This window comes from Nycticebus coucang, chromosome 2 (assembly GCF_027406575.1).
Source record: "Nycticebus coucang isolate mNycCou1 chromosome 2, mNycCou1.pri, whole genome shotgun sequence".
Taxonomy (NCBI): Eukaryota; Metazoa; Chordata; class Mammalia; order Primates; family Lorisidae; genus Nycticebus; species Nycticebus coucang.
Genome location: NC_069781.1, coordinates 81359178 through 81373178, shown reverse-complemented (window position 1 = coordinate 81373178; position 14001 = coordinate 81359178). Strand labels below are relative to the sequence as shown.

Genomic DNA, 14001 nt, shown 5'->3' with positions numbered 1-14001 from the left:
CTTCCCTTCATTTCTTCTCTCTTTTCCTCCTCCCAATAAGGAGAAGCAGGCATTGGGTTTTAACACATGAAGCACAGCTAATTTGGACCACCTAATACAGGTGTCTTTGTGACTCAAGAGAAGTTGAGATGTGCATCTTCCAGCCTTGGCCTGGAAACACCAGCATTGCTGAGCTGCCGTAGAGATACTCGGTGGGCTGTGCCATCAGGTCCCTCTCTAGAGGGGCTTGGAAAGTAAAATCTATGAAATGGTAACCACTCTAGTCCTCCAAAAACTCCCCTTGATCCCTTCATGCACTTCCCTTGTTCTATCAGCTTCCTAATGCTGTTAATACTTTACGCCATCCAAAACCCCCAACCCCAAGGAGGACTCCCCTTCACAGCCCTTCCCTCTACCTGAGTTCCCACTTGGTGAATATTGAAATCCAGGTACTCTGACAGATTATTACATCAAAGTAATTCATCCCAAGCTGTGAGTTTAAGGAACAAAACTCAAGGGAGCCATTAAAGTTTGAAAAAAGAAACTTCTTAACCTAATCAATTCTCTTAACATGTAAAATTTGTGGTGGAGAAAAAAACTCAAGGGAGAGAGGAGTCTATCCTTCATGCTTTTTATAAATATACAGTATGTGTCTACTGAGTGCCATGCACTATTCTAAACCTTGAGAAGTTAAAAAAAAAAATAACATAAAATTCATTGCACCCTCAGGAAACTCTAGTAAGTCAAGTAGTCAAGTGTTATAATAATAAAAATGTCAGGTAAGGGCAGCGCCTGTGGCTAAAAGGAGTAGGGCGCTGGCCCCATATGCCAGCGGTGGCAGGTTCAAGCCCAGCCTCAGCCAACAACTGCAAAAAAAAAAAAAAAAATATATATATATATATATATATATATATCAGGTGAGCTCGCCTGGTGCAATACCTTCCCTCTTCTACCTCTCTCTTATCCATCCTGCCTTAATAAAGACACTGCCCAAGGCCACCTTAATACTATCTCTTCTCTCCCATCCCCTTCCTTGTCTTTGCCAATGGCCCAGGTGAGCCATTAAAAACTACACCTTTAACCTGGTTAGTAGATAGACCCACGCAGATGAAATGAGCAATAATGAAAGACATTGGGCTTGTGGCCTTTGCCTTATAATGATTGGCATTGGTAATGATTTTAGATCTAGTTAAAGCTTTGATACTGCTCTCCCCCCTCCTCCAATTGCTAATTTTTATAAGTTCAAAGTTAGAGTATGCTCACTGGACAATTTGATTAAATTACTATTATTTTTCTTTAATAATAAACATAAACATATTGGATCCTTTTATAGCTAAGTACCTAAAAAGAGAACATTTGCCCAAAGTCCTCCATATTTCCTACCAACCAGAGTTCAAGATCCTTAACTATGCTTTGTTTTTACTAAAAATTTAGCCATAGTTCTCACTTTTTAAATTATAGCAATTTGTTCTTTTATCAAAAATAAACTGAGGAATTTATAAAGCTTTTAGTTTTGACTTATTTCTTGCTTCTTAGTATTTGCAAATAATTTTATTGGAACCCTACAAAGTAGATACAAATTTGCATTCAGCATGCTTGTTTCAGGGTATAGCTCAGCAGCAAAGCATTTCAAGGCAGAATGCATGGTTCTACTTCAGAAATCAATGAAAAAGAGGCTATTTACCCTATTTAGCTCAGGATTTCAAGTTTTTAGGTTTTCACGATCTTAGATTGTCTACCTTGAAAATGTTAAGATCTTTGATAAGGCTGTCCTTCCTATATATGTTTTAATATGGAAGAAAAGTTTGCTGTACATTTTATAACCTACATGGGACACTAATGGGATTATTTAAGTTAAGATTAGTAAGTTAAGTGCTTTGTCCAAGATCACACAGCCTAGGATCCCAGGCCAGGATTCTTTCTGGTATATTATCAAAATTCACTAAAATGTATTTTATGACATGTTATCTTAGTATTTCTCACATCGTACCTCAGTGATGCTATTTTTTAAATATATAAGTGCACTTAAATTGCCTTCATCTTCCTCTTTGTTTTATAATTTTTTTATTCCGTGTATCCAAAAATATAAAACCAATGTATTTTTGGTTGTAAACCAGCGTCCAAGGTGATCAACCTTACGTCGTATTGATTATTTTCTTTCCCCTACAAGGATAATTATACCCTAACCCAGAAAACTTATTTAAAAATACCATACCCTCTTAACTTTAATTGGTAGTTTTAGTTCTAATTATCTTATGATCTAAATATGCACAATCATCTTCTCTATGGGATCTATATAAACTATGAACCATGGTTGATTAACAAAGAATATGAGGTTATGCACACAACTGGTGTGGAGATAAAAGATTAAGTATAATTTTACCCCTGGGGAATTTTTGAAATTAAAACTTTTAAAATTTTAAGAAACATATAGAAATGGTTATTAAGAAAATAGCAGTCTAAAGGGAAGATTTGTCTTTTGCCCCCCTCCCCAACAAACACACACACATTCATATACATATATATGGTGTTATAATGAAACTGCTTTTTCTCCAAGAAAGCAATTATAAATTTATCATGATGAAATGAAGTCAGGAAGTTTCTGTAACTTTTACAGTTTTCTGTAAAAATTAATCATGTTTATTAAACTTGATAGGAAATTGTCTAGCCACACATGCAGCTAATTTAAAAAATCATTTCCAAAGAATGCCTCTTTGCAGTATTGTGATTTCTTTATGCTAAAAAAGGAATTGGCCTACCCAAGCTTTATTGATCAGGAAGTATTTTTTCTTTGATTTCCAACAAAATCCAACAGAGTTGGACATATTTCACTGCAAATAAATATAAATCCATAACTATATGTTCATATAAATAAAACTTACTATATTCATTATACACATAAAATTAGAAATATGGAATATGGAATTCTAATTCTCTAGCACTCTGTTCATGTAACCTTTATTTCAGGTCTGAATCAGTACCTTTTCAGTTACTTTGGTAACTTAAAGATGATTAACGAGATGTAACTTCATTTAGAGCTTCTTCAATAATACATGTCCAAGGACTATAAATGTGTATACTCAACTATATAGCTTTTCATTAAAAAAAATTTTTTCATGAAAAAATTCATGTCTTGTGGCAGTGCCTATGGCTCAGTGAGTAGAGCACTGGTTCTATATACTGAGGGTGGCAGGTTCAAACCCAGCCCGGCCAAACTGCAACAACAAAAAAAATAACCAGGCATTGTGGCGGACGCTTGTTGTCCCAGCTACTCACAAGGCTGAGGCAAGAGAATCACCTAAGCCCAAGAGCTAGAGGTTGCTGTGAGCTGTGTGATGCCATAGCACTCTACTGAGGGTGATAAAGTGAGACTCTGCCTCTACAAAAAAAAAAAAAAAAAAAAAATTATATCTTGTATTTTAACCTTGTAAACTTTCTATTTTGTCTTTGAATTCTCTACTAAGAATGTGATTTGAAAGAGAATTACTTTGGAAGCAAGTTATAATTGCCAAAACTGATTAGCTTTTGTAGATGAGATAGAGTATGGGATAGAAAAAAGACTGTATCTGTCACAATGCAAATGGATTTGGATAAACTAAGACACAATTGCAATTATATTCTTACTTTGGTCTTTTTCTCCCCATCTCTGCTCTCTGGCATATATTACCTAAAAGAAATGGCCAAACTTCTGGGTTTTTTCTCCTTGTCATAATGGATTTTCTCTGAGAATGAGTCACTACTCACTTTCCCTAATTAATTTCGTTGCTTTAGAAAATAGCAAATCTTATTTCTGAATCATGACTGACTAAACACTATCAACATAAAGAGATTAATGCTAACTGAAATAGCAATAGATCGAATTACTTACATGTTTAAACAAAAGGATTCTACTTTTTGCTATGTTTGACTAAGATGAGCAGGGAAACCCATAGTTGAGAATACCATTCAGGCTATAGGCTCCAGACGTTGAAATCAGAGATTACTTCGCCAGATAATTGTTAGTCTGAGTATCAGATGACAGAGAAATGTTTAGATCTTCGTTTATTAGGGAGCAAATGCTTCACCCCTGAAAAATGTCAGTGTGAAAAAGATATCTGAATGCCTATGTGTTATTCATCTAAACTTTTATTTTGGTATCTTTTTTCCATAAATAATCATCTAAAAATGGATTTACCATTTTTAGACCACCTTAGGACAAGAAGCAGAACTTTCTAGTAGCAGAAAGCCTTACAGATTTTTAGTAGTCTGTTCATAACTTGGGGGAAATTATCAATGGGGCAAACACCAAGAGATGACTCACAGTCTTTTGTACCAGTGAAATTTGTATTAGCTATTGTGGAAAATAAATGAACAATGGCTTTCCCTTGGGAGCAAGAAAAGAAAAAATATATTTCAAATAAAAAATTGACTTTCCTGTTCAAAGGAAGCTTAATAAGGATCTTTACATTTTTTGACTAGCTGAGGCAAAGGCATAAATGGCATATGTATGCCTTGATGAAAAAAGTAAAATATGTTTTTTGGTTTCCAATGATCTAACTATATATTACTAGCAGAGATGGGATAAAAGTTTGTTTCCTACAAATACACATCCTACCAGAGAAAGTCACCAGAAAACTAGATGTTTTTAGAAACTCAAGTGTCCTCTGTATTCAGGGCATCCCATTCTGTGCAGTGGTCACTAATGTTTTCTCCTGCTCCTCTAGAAATTTCCATCTAAAGCTGAAGGATGTCAAACAAAGCCTTATCATGTTTCTCTATGAGATCTGCTGAGGGAAAGTAATTGATCTCGAGGGTTCATGTTCCAGTGTGATTTAGGCATAATTGGAATGTCAAGTGAGAAAGAAGTAAATATATCAAGCATACTGACTTCAAGTGTCTATTACAGTTTTTGTTAATTCCATCCTATCTGTCTCTTGTCCAGAATTTTCTATAAGACATCATGCCAAAACTTTATTCTTTTTTTTTAACTTTCTCACAAGGAAAGTAAGAAACTTGGGGAATATCTCACATGGACAAAGAATACTGGTGGCTTTATTCATTAAAAATGCCATTATTGTAAACTGTTTTTCAAGTTAACATTTATTGAGTACTTACCATATACATGAAACTGTTAGAAGATGAATAAAATGTAACCCTCTCTGTCAAGGACTTTACAGTGGAGATTAAATCATAGACACTAATACAGTTACCTAGAGGGTCATGTGTGCTTTGATAAAGACACGAAGTATCACACAAGCACAGAGAACAAAACAGTTGAATGGGACATTCCTCACAAGAATCCTTTGAATGGAACAGTGTGTGTTAATTATCCACAAAATGGCAATATAATTAATCTATTTCTCCCCTTTCCTTTTCAATCAAAACCTGAATCTAAACTGAGGTTTAACCTACACAACTGAGAAAACACTAATATTTGACCCTTTGTCATGTAACTTAACTCAGAAAAAGAATCAATCTGAATAGGATAAAAGAAATTAGTAAAGGGAACAAATTCATTGAGATAGCATGATATTATTTTGTGTGAATTTGTGTGTGTGTGTATATAGAGGTTACCAAATTAAGTTTATATCTACTCTAATTCAATTTAATAAAATTAATTGATAAATTTAATCTAATGAAATTAATTTAATTACGTATAATTAAGTATATACTAGTGCCTATAATTACGTATGTGTGTATATAATATATATGTTGTAATATAGTTAACATTTAAGTGAGGATATGGCTGGGCACAGTGGCTCACACCTGTAATCATAGCACTTTGGGAGGTTAAGGTGGGAGGATCAAGAACAACCTGAGCAAGAGCAAGATCCTGTCTCCACGAAAAAAAAATTTAAGTGAAGACTTAAAGGTAGAACTGATAACATGACTTTTGAAATCAATCAATCACTAGGTATTTTTCAAACACCTGTTTTAGACACTGCAGGTGTGATGAAAAGAAATATGACATCCCTCAAGAGACATACAATGCATATGATCACACTTGCACTAGTATAAGAACACATAATTTTCAGTGAGATGTAAGTTGCTGAGTTCCGCAAAGGCAGAAAGAGGCATAGGTTGGAGCGAATGGAGGAAGTTTTATGGAGAGAAACTTGTTACAAAATTTTTGCCACTGTGGAATATATAAAGATGTAGATATATTGCTACCTGTGTCATTCTATCCAAGCTGCACAGTGCCAAGTAGCTTCATTTATTTAGAAAAGTACAAAGTGAAATACAGACTTTTATCTCACGGTTTGCTATTTGATCCTCATATTGTGTTAATATGGAAGAAGGAGGAAGAAAGTACCATGGAGGAGGGAAGTTAATTGATCTAATTTGGCTGATCAGTTCCCCCACTTTAATTAAAATTGCTTTAGAATTGCTCAACTTCAATCTTTTTGGGGAAGAGTATCCTTCAACATGAAAAGCAAACATCAGGAAAAACATAGCTGACTAATCAATTGTGACAGGGAAATCCCTTGTAAAGACCTATCATCTACAACTTTCAGACAGCCCATCAATGCCAAGTGAAGATTTCAAAGGTTTTTTTAATTAATTTATTTTATTTATTTTTTTTTTTTTGAGACAGAGTCTCACTCTGTCACCTGGGTAGAGTGCTGTGGCATCATAGCTCACAGCAACCTCAAACTCCTGGGCTCAAGTGATCTTTCAGCCTCCCAAGTAGCTGGGACTATAGGCACCCAACACAATACCTGGCTAGTTTTTTTATTTTTCGTAGAGATGGTGTCTCACTCTTTCTCAGTCTTGTCTTGAACTCCTGACCTCAGGTGATTCACCCTCCTTGGCCTCCCAGAGTGCTATTGATTATGTCCCTCTGAGATTTGATAACTCTGGCCTACTTGTTTTATGAAAAAACAACAACAACAACAACAACAAAAAATACTAAAGCCTAAATAAGCATGTGGTTATCAAACTCAGCATAGATGATAATTTCCCGGATAGCTTTGTAAGACAAAGACCTCTCAAATACCTTGATTTTGATGTACCTGGGGTAGAACCCAAGCAACAATATGTGAAACCAAAACCTCAGGTGAATCCAGTGAGAGGAGTCCATGAACTACACTTTCAGAAACTGTTTTAAAATTTACAAAAATTAGTTTTCTTTTTATATGTCCCTGAAAATAGCTTAGTTTCTGTGCTTTGCATGTATTCTCCTCACAAGTCACTGTATTGTTGCCACAAATACTTAGTACCCCAGGCCAAATTTTGACTTTGGAACCCAGTTGACTTGGAAAGTGTGTTGAGCATCAAACACCTCATGTATTTCTTTACCACGTCTGTGCTTGGTTCCAAACATCTCACAGATTTGAAAATTCCTTCCTAAAAAGCAAACTGTGCCATAAAAACACTTATTTTGACAGGACTGACAGACTTACCTGTTAGTATGTTTATTTACATGGGTTTCTTAAGGGCATTCAGTTCACTCATTCCCTTATTTCTTTTGCAAATTGTTTTCTGACTAGTTCAAAATATATGAGCAATTTAAAAAGGTAAATAAAATAGGATGAGAATGGTGGCACCTGTGGCTCAAAGGAGTAGGGCCCTGGCCCCATATACCAGAGGTGGCAGGTTCAAACTGGCCCCCCAGCCAAAAACTGCAAAAAAAAAAAAAAAGAGGATGAGAAAAGCAAAGGTATTATTTTAAAGTGAGATAGTAGATAGGCACAGTGGCTCACTCTGTAATCCTCAATTCTGGGAGGCTGACCTAGGTGGATTGCTTGAGTTCAGGAATTTGAGACCAGCCTGAGCAAAAGCAGGACCCTGACTCTACTAAAAATAGAAAAACTAGGCTGGTCACTGTGGTTTATGCCTGTAATCCTAGCGCTCTGGAAGGCTGAGGCAGGTGGATTGCATGAGCTCACAAGTTCGAGAGCAGCCTAAGCAAGAGTGAGACCCATCTCTAAAAAACAGCCAGGTATTATGGCAGGAGCCTTTTGTCTCAGCTACTTTGGAGACTGAGGCAAGAGGATCACTTGAGCCCAAGAGTTTGAGGTTGCTGTGAGCTATGATGCCACACTACTGGAGTCAACAAAGTGAGATTCTGTCTCAAAAAAATAAATCAATGAAATTAAATAAAAGTGAGATGTCGCTTGCTGGTGGTGAATGGCAATTCCCTCAGCTATTTGGGGAGGCACCATCATTACAGCCAGTACTGGGGGTTCAGTATTGGCAGAGTTTGACTTTACAATTGGAATGGATAACCATTAAATAGTCCCCACTCACTGCGTGCCTTGATTGATTTCCACTATTTGAAAGCCCCTGAACTCTTTCTCAAATGAAATCTCAGGTAGAAAATACTGACAAGATGCAAGTTTACTGTGCTGAAGCTTGGGTAGAAGCCTTGAGCAATGGTTCTCAAACTCTGTCTTGCATCAGAATCACTCAGAGCACTAACAAAAACCAACTGCTACCCAGGAGGAATAATTTTAAGAGACTTATTGTACCTCCTAGAACATACGTTATATATTATTATAGACTATCATATACTTTAAATTGCTGAGACAGTGGATTTTAAGAGTTTTCACCACCAAAAAAGATAAGTACTTGAGTTAACATACATGTTATTAGCTTGATTGAGCCATTTCACAATGTATATGCATATCAAAACATTATGCTATACAGTACATATCATGAATATATACAATTTTTATTTGTCGATTAAATATTAATTTTAAAAAATGAAAGGAAACTAATAGCAAGACACAATTGCTGGCTTCAACCTGGATTTTCTAATTCAATAAATAGAAGTCAGATACTTTTCATGTCAAAGCAGTACCCAGGAGATACAGAGTCATTGATTCAGGGAACCACTTTGAGAACTACTTTCTAGGGCCTCCTCCTCTCTGCTTGGCTCTCACACTCTAATGCAGCTCCAAGTTAGTGTTGGAGCTCCTCTGCAAAATTCCAGAAGCTCATGTACAAAATCAGTTGAAGATCCCTAATCTACAGGCCAAGTCAAAATTTCTTTGCTTAAAATTAAGACTCCCTGAATTCTGTCTGCAGCTACTCTCTAAAGCCCTCCCTAACTCAACAAACTTTCCATGCACCCTACAACCCAACTGAACTGTACTCCCCACTGTTCTTTAAGCACATCGTGTTGTCTGCCCTATCATGAGATGTACAAATGCATTTGTTTACCCACCTAATTTTTCTCTGAAGTTCTATAATCTCGCCTCCTTCCTATGAAAAGATGTGAGGGCTTTAAAATCCACAGACTTCTCTAAGTAAGGCAAAGATAATAAAACGTCCTGATATTTAATCCCTCTCCTTTAGAGGAAATGAAGTCTGAATCAACCTGGCTGATATTAAAATCCAAAGCAGCCAGAAATATAGTGGATTAACATATCACCCAGTGGTATCATTAATAACAATGTTTGGGATGTTCTAATGGATTTTCCCCATGTAATTCTCAGATGATGATCATGGAACACAGGATTTATGAAACTATGGATAGCTATGACCACTCACTATAAAAGATTCTTCAACCAGAGAAACTAAAAATGCATTAAAGTAGGATTTCAGGGTTAATTCAAGTCTATCATTATCCAGAAAAGTCTCCAGTTTCAATAAAGTCTTTCTTGGTTGTCCTAAACTGTCTTGTAGTTGATATACATGTTTATTATGTTTTCTAGGAGCATTCAATGCAAACAAGGGTCCATTCATGAACATAAACTTCTTGAGTAGGCAGTAAAGAGTCCATTTTTTCTCAATCCATGGAAGCCATAGTTCCAATCTTGGAAACAAACCTAAAATTTGGAGTTGCTTAACCTTATGATCTACTTGGTTTTCACCATTTGATAGTATATTTGAGATTGTATTATCTCTAGTGCAGTGATGACAAATACAGTTGAACCTTGAATAATATGTGGGTTAAGGTAGCCAATTCCATGTGCAGTGAAAAATCTGCATTAACTTTTGCCTCCCCCCAAACTTAACTGCTAATAAACTACTAGTGACCAAAAGCCTTACCAATAACATAAACAGTTGATTAAAACATGCTTTGTATGTTATATGTATTGTATATTTTTACAATATGCTAGAGAAAATAAAATATTATTAAGAAAACTAAAAGGAAAAGAAAATAAATTTCCTATTTAGTAGTTGGAAGTGGATCATCATAAAAGTCTTCTTCCTCATCGTCATGTTGAGTAGGCTGAGGAAGAAGAGGAAGAGAAAGGGTTGGTCTTGCTGTCTCAGTGAGGGCAGAGGCTGAAGAAAATCAAAATAGAAGTGAATCAGAGAAGTTCAAACCTGAGTAGTTCAAGGGTCAACTATAGTTTCATTTTGACCATAAACGCTAATCAGTTGGGAGGGACTTCTTGGAATGATGTTTTGAACATGATTCAGAAGCCACATCCCAGCTCAGAGAAAAGATTAACAATGTTTGCTGAGGCAAACATGTTTGTTGAATGTACAGTCAACATGCTTACGACTATATACTGAAATAAAGCTCAAGTCTTACAGATACCCTCATATCTGTAAGACTTCCAGGCACTCATAAAGTCATGCATTGAATCATGAAACCAGTGGGGAAAATAAGAAACCTGGCTACCTATAACATACTCAGGATAAACAAAGGAAATAGTTACTTTTTGTCAATACACTGAGGCACATCAGTGTTTAAATTATCTGATGATAGGAGCCTTTTCAACCAGCATAATGCATAGGGATGAACAAGGGGCTGTTTATTGTAGGATAGTGTTTGATCTGGACTGAGGGATAAGCTAACTGAGCAACTGCTTATGGATATAATTCATTCACAAAAAAATTTGAAAAACAACCTCAAAATGAATCCATCACAGAATATATAACAAAAATTGAGAATATTCTACTTGCCTTAACATCCCCTAGAGTAGAATATAGGATTAAAAATAATACTTTGATAGATGACTTGGAAAAAGAATTTAGACTTCTCTCTCTCTCCTCTCCCCAACAGCATGCTTGAAAATTTGGAATCACTATTTTTTAAAGCTTCTATATGCAATAGCCTGATCTAAAAGTTTATTTCATAAACTCCATGAGGTTGTCATGATCCCTATTTTATAAATGAGGGATTTGATGACAGAAAGATGAGGTAATTTTTGAAAAATGTCCCAGCTGGACAGTGGTCTGTGCAGGCAGGTTGGGGCTAGTACCTAGGCCCTTAGCAGTTGTACCATGTTGTTTTCTAGGAAGATGGAACTCAGTAACCACAGAGTTTTGTTGCCACAGAGCTGAGTTTTTCTGGACAACAGAGGCAGCTACACTCAGACTCCATCTTCTCCCCTTCTCTCACATGCTGGTTAATGTCGCTTCTGGATAAATATTAAACTAACTTGTGAAGCGCATCAGTTGAAGGAGTGCCCATGTTGTAGCCGGCCTGAAGAGCCCACACATCTCAGTCCAGCTCTGACTGTATCTTTTATTCAGAGCCTAAAACAATAAAAAATAGTTGACTATTCCTCTTGTCTGGTGATGGCAATATTCACTGAAGGGTTTGCACTTGGAATGGGCTCAGAGGATGTGCTGTCCCCACAGTGTTGGAGCAGAGAAGCTACCCGACCACATGGCAATCCCTGTATCTACTGTAAACACTTCACTTCCCACTCTTGTGCACATTCATGAGCAAAAGCAAAGAAAAGGAGAACCATCAAAGAGACACAGCACTGTTCAGGATTTTTCATCTAAATATCCTGCCTGTTTCTGCCTACGTGGAGAGTTTGGTAGCTCTGCCTGCCTCAAGAGCAGCACTGTCCAGCAGAACTTTCTAGGATAATGGAAATGTTCTCTGCTGCCCAGTTGGATAGTCACTGGGCACTTGAATTGTAGCTAGTGTGACTAAGGAATTGAATTTTAAATTTTATTTCAATATAATTAATTTGAATTTAGATAGTTACATATGGGCCTAGCATCTCTGCCTGAGAAGCTTGAATGTCTGACAGAATTTCAATGTCAGGTAACATTTTTCCTAAATATTTTTTATTAGACAGTAGAACCTCTGCAAGTTGAACACCCAAGAGAATCTAACAAACTTGTCAACATAACGGAGATGGTGAATATGAGGAACTAGGCCTACTTTACGTATACATACATGTTGTGTATATTCAGTTTATAAAAATTAGGTCAACTTAAGAAGGTGGTCCATATAGAGAGGTGGTCAACTATGGAGATTCTACTGTACTTTCTTCTAACCAGTATTATGCATTCAGTCATTCAAGAAATATTTTTTGGACAGCTTCTATGTTCCAGGCACAATTCTAGGCACTGATAAAAACACACTGGTGAATCAAATAGACAAAAGTTCCTACCCTTGTGTACCTTATATTTTACAAAAGTTATGTAGACAATAAATAATAAAAATAATACATAAATGCATTACAACAGATGGGGAGATGAAGGCTTAAAGACATTAAATGACCTATCTCAGATCCCTCACTAGTAAATAAAAGGCTGTACTCAAGCCAAAAGCACCATATTATAGCACCTTAATTATAATTCAATAGAAGATTTTGAAACTGACTTCATCCCTTCCATGTATTTCATAAGATTAGTTGAAAAATTTGTAGATATATATTATATATATTGTGTTGGTTTTTCTGTGATACTTCTGGTTATTAAAACCACCAAGATCTTTGTGAGAGAAATCATCATGATAGCATTAAAACTCTTCTTAAATTTTTCAAACAGTTGTTGAGCACTTTTGTGTGCAATACATTTCCCTAAGCATGATGAGCTTGGGGTGAGGGGTTGCAAATGAATAAGAATCTATTTGACAGAACTACAGAATAATTCAAAGGAAAGATAAAGCAGTGTCCAGAAATAGAACCAAAGGTATTCTTTTGTGTTGGGTAGCCAATTCATTTCTAAACACCAACACCCTGTGAGTTTAAAGAAAGATAGAAACCAACAATATTCCTTGGAGATGAATCTAATTAAAAGAAAAAGGACCAAGAAAACAAAATTATCTGCAGGTAAAACCCTATGCCACTTCTCCTGTTCTCCCAAATAGTTTTGAAGTCCATCCCACCATGATTACAAAGGGGTTTGGGGAAGACCACCTGGTTACCCACCCCAAAAGAAACAGCTAGTCATAATCAGCCAATCCATGTGTGTTCTTTTAGAGCTAACATTGAACCAAGCTCTCTTTAAGAACTTAGGGTCCAAGCAAAATAAAGAAGCAATCACCCCTTCAAAAAGCTTATAACCTACTGAAAGAAGGCAGACATGTAAACAAGTAATTTCCATGAACTATATTAATATACGATATAATTAATAATTATTATTATAGGAATAGACATCAAGGTCTTTAGAAGTACCAAGGAATGATAATCAGAGACTTTCAAATAAGTGGTGGAGTCTGAGCTGAGTTTTAAAAGATGCATTTTGAGCAATGAGTTCAGGAGTATAGAGTTTTCCAAGTCATATACACAGCAAAGTCAAGGGCGTGAGGCATATTTGGAGAGTCTGGCAGACTTGGGAGATATAGTATTTGTGGTTATGTATGGCAGAAAATGAGCCCAGCTAGGGAAAGAGACCATGGAAAAATCTTAAATGCTATATGCACATTGAGATGTTATCTTGCTAGGGATGGGAAGGTATTTTAGTGGCTTAGAATCACATTTGCTTTGTAAAAGAACCATTAGATTAATACTACGGGAAGTGGACTGGAAAAGAATAGAAAAGAAACCAATTAGCTGTCCATTGATACAATCTACGTAAGATGTGATGAGGACCTAAACCAAGGTACATGGAGAACAAGATAATCTGGAATAGTATTTTAGGAAGTCAAGAGTCTGTGTTATCTAGTTTCTAGCAAGAGTTGCCAAAGCCAACAGGTGCTGATGTTGCTTCTGCTCTTCAAACAGACCCCAAAGTGAAATTAAGCCACCAAGAAAAAACAAAATTTTTTGGTGGCAACTTACCCCAGATCTTAAAGGCTGATCCACACCTACACATGTTTTACTGATGGTGTTCCTTAGATACAGCACTTAACTGGGATGAAATGTGATCGGATCCATGGAAAAAAGGCTCTGCCGG

The 14001-nt window shown here is 36.2% G+C and overlaps 1 protein-coding gene across 7 annotated transcripts in view; it reads left to right on the top strand.

Annotated features, from left to right (window-relative positions):
* TRPM3 (transient receptor potential cation channel subfamily M member 3) overlaps nt 1-14001 on the top strand; it is a 584594-nt gene that overhangs the window by 360123 nt on the left and 210470 nt on the right. The gene's annotated exons all lie outside the window — the stretch shown is intronic.